This window comes from Papaver somniferum, chromosome 8 (assembly GCF_003573695.1).
Source record: "Papaver somniferum cultivar HN1 chromosome 8, ASM357369v1, whole genome shotgun sequence".
NCBI lineage: Eukaryota > Viridiplantae > Streptophyta > Magnoliopsida > Ranunculales > Papaveraceae > Papaver > Papaver somniferum.
Window position 1 is genome coordinate 124,767,973 of NC_039365.1, and position 6,849 is coordinate 124,774,821.

The 6,849-nt window shown below is 43.2% G+C and overlaps 1 long non-coding RNA gene across 1 annotated transcript; it reads left to right on the top strand.

The window, feature by feature from the left end:
• The first annotated feature begins 4,313 nt into the window (after positions 1 to 4,313).
• On the top strand, positions 4,314 to 5,334 carry LOC113302863. The gene is made up of 2 exons (XR_003337150.1): positions 4,314 to 4,813; positions 5,105 to 5,334. It is a non-coding gene; the product is annotated as an uncharacterized LOC113302863 (long non-coding RNA).
• The last annotated feature ends 1,515 nt before the right edge of the window (positions 5,335 to 6,849 follow it).

Genomic DNA, 6,849 nt, shown 5'->3' on the forward strand with positions numbered 1-6,849 from the left:
CACCCTAAGTAATGAAGGAATTATGACAGATTGCGAGGGAAAAAGAGGAAAAAGAGCCAAACCTGTGAAAGCTGAAACTTGGCCGCGAGTTTTTTCTAACTCGGCGCGAACGACTGCAAGCTCTGAACGAAGACCAGCCTCCGCTTCACCCAGCTTTTCTTTCTCTTTGAGGTTTTTCTTCATCTCTTCAATTTCCACCTCAGCCGCAGATAATTCCTTTTCTCTGTGACGAAGCTTAGCCTCGAGCTTCAGAGATTTCGCTTTGAAGAACTGATACAGCACGTGGTTACAATGCTCACTCCTCATCATCTACACATCAAGATGACAAACATTATTTTACCGAAGAATTCGATCGTCACAAAGAAATATGTACGAAAATTTACCTCCAAGACACGCTTCTGAGGAAAGCCATATTTATACCCGTCGGTTATGGCCATCATATCCGCAACATAAGAAGGAGGCTCAGACACAAGGGTATCTTCGGGAATACTCAAATTTCTTCCCCAGGCCTCAGATACCCGCGCCTTGGAAGACATTTCCATCATACGACGGGTATACGCATCAGAATCCTTTTCACCAGTAATAACCGGGGCGGGATGAGGGACAAATAGCAGATCCTTTTTCTTGAGCCAATCCATTATGGCGTCCTCACCCTCAGATGTCGGCGAATGAGGAAGATCCGCGGCAGGCGAACCAATCACCGACTTCCCCTTTTCTGATACGGCCCCTTCATCACAAATGTCGGCACCAACATGCGCACCATGCTCCTCCTCGCCACCATCCTGAACAGCAGCGTCTTCGTTATCAGCAACCCCGAGCACATCCCAATCGTCATTGGGGGAAAGTAGAGAGAAGTCCTCAGGAAAATCGAGGGCATCGTCGAAGAACTCCCCTGTGGAATACATCCGGTCAAAATAAAACTCTTGAGAAAGGGTGGGGAGAGTATCCGCGGCATCACCAGCAGGGACAGAAATATCACCATTAACACCGCCATCAGCTACCACGGCGTTGTTTATCCCTTCATCACCATCATGACCCGCACGGACCTCTTCTTCGACATTGAGAGGGGAAGTATCAGTACGTTCCTCCCCATCTGTAATCTCCTCATCCTCAGCAAACTCTTCGTTCACCGGACTGGTAACTTCTTCATGAGCCTCAGCCTCACCCATCACAATGGTAGAAGACTGCTTCGACTTAATCTTTTTCTTCTTCGACACCTGAACCAACACCACAAAAAGAGTTATTTTTCCCCGAACAGTTGAATTTCTAAAGAAGGAAAAGCGCAGCTAGAAACCGCATATCTGGGCAGTCGAGGCACTCCTCGGTGGAAGTATAGCACCAGAACCTTCCTCCTCGTCTCCCTCAACGACGTCAAGGGCATAAGGAAAATTCATACCTGAGAAGTTTAAACGCCAGGGACAGAAATCTCCATAACGAGCAGGAGGAGATTCACTTGGCATGCTACTCTCAGTAGGACGCCAACCGCGTGGACCGGGAATCCAACCGTACGCCCAAGGACCAAAAACTTCGATAACGGTAGCGTGCCACTCGTAGTCATGGTCGCGCTTGATCCTCTCGCGTGCCGGAAAAAGTTTCCGCTGACTAGACCCTTCTGTGTCGGGAACATACTTCAGCTTGGCATCGCTGAACTCATTTAACAGACGAGTTTCACCCCGAGGAGCAGCAAGATTCCGAAGGCTAACACTCCACGTCTTACGGTTCCTACTATTGACGTAATCACCGAAGGAGTTATTGAAATTCTCAGGAGTATACCATTCCTTCTCCGCGGGATTGGGAACATAACAAGTCATCGTCGTCTCTCCCTTACTCCGCAGATAGCACTCCCTCAGTGCACGGAGATAATTCCCCGATAGTTGCGATACAGAACGGCTGTGAGTATTGGTGGAAGAGCCTTCACGAATAGCAAGCACATCATAGTAGAAGGAATCACCTGACTTGTATAACGGCAGCATAAGACCAGCTTCGAACGCTCCAACCGTAGTCAACAAATGAAATTCATCGAACTCATACCTTGAGATAAGCTCATAAGTAATATCATCCTCAGGGGCATAGAAATGAACCTCGAAGGCTTGAAGCTCATGCTTTTCCTTGAATATTTCGAGATCAATATGCTTGAACGTTACTTTTTTTCTTGCTGATCGAAACGCTGCGTATCAATGGGGCAGCCTCATCCTCCTCGGCGGGACCTGATGAACCAATGAAAGCCTCGGAAGCCTTTCTCTTCAAAGAAGGATTTTTTGAAGACTCAGCCCTCGGAACACCACCTTTGGTATTCTTCCCTTTAAAAGAACTTATAGGAGGGGGCGGCAGATGACGCTCGGGCTCTACAGAACGTAGAGGAGGAACATCAAAGGCGACAGCACGAGTCGGTGGCTGCGTACTCCTAACATCATCACGAGGATGAGACACCGCGCGATCGACAACTCTTCGAGACCCAGAAGGATTTGTCGAAGGAACCTCTTCCCTAGAAGATGAGGCCTTCGCCCCAGAAGAAACTCGATTTCTACGAACATCATCTTGAGACTCTCTACGCGGAGGAGATCTCGATAGACCAGAACCAGGAGTCTGATAAGGAAGCCGCGGACGGTCAGACATGGCTGCGAAAAGATTAATCATAAACAAGTCAAAAACAAACACAAGGACATCATAAGATCAAAAAATCCACATAAATATCAATCCACACACGATAACGCAGAAACCCTAAAATTAGCATACATGCTCTAAACTCCCTAAATCACTACCCTGAAAGGCTCAAGCAAAACAATGGCCTCCTTGATTTAAGACGAAGAACAGGGGCAAACTAGCATGCAAGCATTAAAATAAGTTCTTCATCACAAACAAGGGACAACAGTAGCAGAAAATTTACAAATCAACATAGCGTAAAACAGTGGAAACAAAGAAAAGAAAAAACATACCAGCAAAAACAGCAGCAGAAAGAACAAATCAGAAATAAAGAGGAGGCAAGTGTGATTAATGCTAAGGCGGAGAGAATTTAAGGACTGAAGAATGAAGACTGACATAGAATTTAAATGAAGACTGACAGAGAATTTAAGGGCTGAAGAACAAGGAATGAAGAGCAAGGAATGAAGACGGAGAGAATGAAATTAATTTTTCTCTCTTCCTTAATATAATCGAAAGAAAGAGGAGGAAGTTAAGAGAGGAATGGGAAACGTGCCCATTAAATGAGCAATTAATGCACGAATAAAGAAACATTCCCAAGTATCTAGGAGAAGTTATTAGGAGAGAGGAAGAATATGTAACGACTATTTTCTTCAATGCTCCCGCTAAACACTCAAGCCCGAAGAAAAGGGGAAAATTGTGTGCACATATTTCATCATCAAACACGTGTATATAGGAACATACGTGGAGAGCATGCGGACAAAGTCATCAAAGCATGATGACATGTGCCCACAACCAAGATGCCCATCCCGCCGACGTTGGATCGTTGCCCGAGCAAATCTAAGGGCAGAAGTTAAAGGATGTTCCGGTAACACGCTGTACTGCGGAGCACCAAATAACTCCCAAAGAGTTACTTTATCTCATCCCCAAAAGAAGCCAAGATCAACGATGGAGAGAAGATGTACTTACATAGACGTGACAGAGGCAGAGAACACTTGCCTGACACGAGCAGGCGCCTCAACTACCCGCATTAAACACTCTGAGCAGCATACGTGTCGATCAACCCGTGGAACGAACGAGGATGACTCTGCGTGATGAAGTTACAAACGAAGACCTCTGCGTGATGGACACAAAACACAAGAAGATAAGGTTCCAACGGCCTTCAGAGATGGGTCCCACACTCTAACCCTATAAATACCCCCTCTCCACCAAGAGTAAAGGGAGGGAAAAAGGGGGGAAGGAGAGAGAGAAAAGATTGTAAGTGTAAGTTAGTCCTTTACAATAGATAGACCAATGTAAACTACAAAGTCACTCGACTATCTTTGTAACCATCAAGTACATAGTGAAACAACAACCCCGTGGATGTAGGCCTTAGTGCTGAACCACGTAAATCCCGGTCTCATTTACACTTCAGCACTTTATTTTTGTCTAACGCTTCATGAGTTTTACTTTTATGCTTCGTTTTCTTTATCTCCCCTTGCGTAAACGCCACTCGCAGTATTCTTAGATGAGGCTATGATAAACCCGAAGGTTTTGAGCCAAGGAATCAATGCCATTGTATTATCAGCACGAGTTGGTACCTAGAGTTTGAATATTGTTTGTGAACATATAGATGCCTACGTGATTTACGTGTTCACAATATTGATTTCGCTAATTGAGAAGATTTTTCAAGAAGATTCAAAGTTATTTCGATTTCTCGTGGTGTTACAGGGAAAAGGAGATGGATATAATTAAGATTTGGTGGAGATCGGTGTTTTTAGATCTGGATTTGAGAAAGGTGGAGATGGGTATTTAAAAGATAGACGAAAATTAATGAAGGTCATGGATTAATTAGAATCTCATATGTGAAATTTTGGATTGTAATTGAGTGGATTGCATTACTTGGTGTTACGGTTACGCTTAGATCCAGACGAAGGAAGAAAGAAGGTCGGTGGTCTGTTGGAGATGAAGAACTCCAATATCTATGCTATTTTTATCCATTTCTCGGTTGGGTTAAGGGTACTGCTAAACGTGTTATGGTGCCTAACACTTTATCTAAGTCTTCGCCGTCGTTTTTGTTTTAAGCCTTGTGAATTTCGATAGTCCATCAAGATTGCGGATATGGCGTTATTTCAGAAGTCTGTCTACCGAAAACCACCAGATGGACTTCATGAGATCTCTAACAATGTTTATGGTATGTTTTCATTTTCATTTTATTTATTTTTTTGGTTAATTTGATATTTGAATCATTTGATGTTTATTGCCAAATTAGATAATGAAATTTGAACGTTTTAGTTAGAAAAATGATTTGTTTAATTCAATGGAAGCTAGCAATGTATACCAAAATCTACTTCATTCTTTTACAATGATATTAGCCTTTCAAAGGTTCACTAAGCTATTGATCTATGAATTAAATTAACATAATCAATTGTTGTACTTGGATAGTAGTACTGTCTATTTGATTAAGCTTTTGATTACTTGATAGAGTGTTCGATCGCTGCTAAAGCTTGGAATGGAGGACTGGGATGAAATTGTGGAAAGTGGCAATGGGAAGAACTAATGATGTTGGGGATTATGGCAAGTGGCAATGGGAAGAACTAATGATGTTGGGGATTATTTAAGGTGTTTACGTTTTATGGAAATGATGTAGTAGTTGAAGTTCTTGATATGTCCAGTATCTTGCTAAGTATTCTAAACTAATAGTAATTGGTTTTTCATTGAACTTACACTTAACACTGGATTATTATGTTCCCAAAAGGATTATGGTTTTTCAATATTAGCCGTCTTAACATGTTATGCATCTACAAAATTTGTTGCATAATATGTTATGCAGTCCCGAAAATGGTAGCGTAACATGTTATGCAGCAACATTTTTGTTAGTATTGAAACCAAAAAAAAAAAAATGGGCTTCATAACTTGTCATGCACCTAAAATAATAGCTGCATAACTTTTTATGCAGTCCAGAGAATGGTTGCATAACACGTTATGTAGCTACTTTTTTGTTAGTATTGAAACCAACTGTTTGAGGGTGAAAACAGTTTCTGCTGATTCTGGTAATTTTGAGTGTGTGGGTGAGAAACGAGTCTAAACCCTAAACAATGTACTGCAAGGGAGTACTTTGATTCGAGATATCAATCTATACAAATCCGGCCTAAACCAAGAAATGGCCGTTCCAGACTTGTTTCGGTCAAAAAGTGAAGGAGAAGGGTTGATCTAGGGAGGGAAGCGAAGAGAGTGTTGAGACCAGAATAGTTGATTCGGGAAGATTAGTTGTTTGACGACTTGTATCAGAAAGTGGAAAGCTAACAGATGGGAAATCTAACAAGCGATTTCTGAGTGTTGTATTCTCCTAACCCCAAAAACTTGTTCTTTGGTAGAAATAGGTGAGCCCTATTTATACAAGTCGCAAGAAAACGTACCTTGATCTCGTAAGAAATGGAAACGATTGAGTAAATGGAACAAAGCGGTAACGGGTAACGCCTGGAATTGATGTTTCCATAATGAAGGAAACGTTTCACCATTACTTCCTGTATTTACTAACCGCCTCACTCTTATGACACTTTCTTGTAACCGGCGTAGTGTACGCCTCACGCAGTAAACCGCCAAACCAATACCCTGATGAGCATCCCCCAGTTTTGTGACATGTTTTGATGTCTCGAGTGTTTTCGTTGAAAACGTGTAGCATGTTGCTATTGTTTGGAAAGTTAAGATTGAGAGGCTTGCTGGTTCCGTGGTGACCTTCGACGGCCGAGATTTTGCATCTTGATCAGAGGAAGGTTAGCCGTTGATTGTGGTTACCTTCCGTTTGGTAGCCAATGGCGTGGCCATGGTGTTGTCATGGCTTGCGCATGCTCTTGGCGTGGCTGATTAGGGTTTGGTGCCGTGAACAAAGAATTGACATAGCTAAGTGTGTTCCTTGGCCAAAGAGTTGGTAGCGTATCCAAGAGATTGCCAAAGTCGTTTGGTGGAAAGCTTGTACGACTGAGATTTGCATCTCAGAAGGAGGGGTGGCCATTGATTGTTGCAACCCTCCATTTGGCGGCCAGCGGCATGGAGGCATGGCCAGCACGGCTCGTGCATGCTCTTGGCGCGTCCCAAATTATGGTTTGGCACAAACCGTGGAACTTTGGTATCGCAGCCAAGAGGTTTCCACAAATCGTTTGTTTTGGTGGCAAGCTTGTACAGCTGAGATTTGCGTCTCACAAGGAGGGGTAGCCGTTGATTGTTGCA